The sequence below is a fragment of the Arachis duranensis genome, chromosome 9 (assembly GCF_000817695.3).
Source record: "Arachis duranensis cultivar V14167 chromosome 9, aradu.V14167.gnm2.J7QH, whole genome shotgun sequence".
Classification (NCBI taxonomy): domain Eukaryota; kingdom Viridiplantae; phylum Streptophyta; class Magnoliopsida; order Fabales; family Fabaceae; genus Arachis; species Arachis duranensis.
In genome coordinates this window covers 17,827,322-17,828,120 of record NC_029780.3, presented here as the reverse complement: position 1 = coordinate 17,828,120, position 799 = coordinate 17,827,322, and positions in this window count along the sequence as shown.

Sequence of the window (799 nt, the reverse complement as noted above, 5' to 3'; positions counted from 1 at the left end):
GGAAGTAGAAGTTCATGAAGTCATCTCCCATGAATTCTACAAAATAGCCGATAAGTCCTCTACTTTGGCAAGGCTAGCTTTTCCTCATCTTATTTGCCATCTATGTTACTCAGCTGGAGTTATCATAGAAGGAGACATCCTCATTGAAGAGGATAAGCCCATCTCCAAGAAGAGGATGGAGCAAGAAAGAGAGACCCTCCACGGATCTCAAGAGATACATGAGGAAGCTCATCATCAAGAAATCCCTGGGATGCCTTAAGGGATGCACTTTCCTCCCAACAACTATTGGGAACAACTCAACACTTCCCTAGAAGATTTGAGTTACAATGTGGATCAATTAAGGGTTGAACATCAAGAGCACTCCATCTTTCTCCATGAAATTAGAGAAGATCAAAGAATCATGAGAGAGGAGCAACAAAGGCAAGGAAGAGACATTGAGGAGCTTAAGCACTCCATGGGATCTTCAAGAGGAAGAACAAGCCGCCATCACTAAGGTGGACCCGTTCTTTAATCTCCTTGTTCTTTATTTCCCTGTTTTTCAAATTTTAGTGCTTATGTTTATCTATGTTTGTGTCTTGTGATCATTAGTGTCTTAGTGTCTATGCCTTAAAGTTATGAATGTCCTATGAATCCATCATCTTTCTTGAATGAAAAACGTTCTTAATTGAAAAAGAGAAGAATTGCATGAATTTTGATTTTTATAACAGATTAATTATTTTGATGTGGTGGCAATACTTTGACTTCTGAATGTATGCTTGAACAGTGCATATGTCTTTTGAATTTGTTGTTCATGAATGTT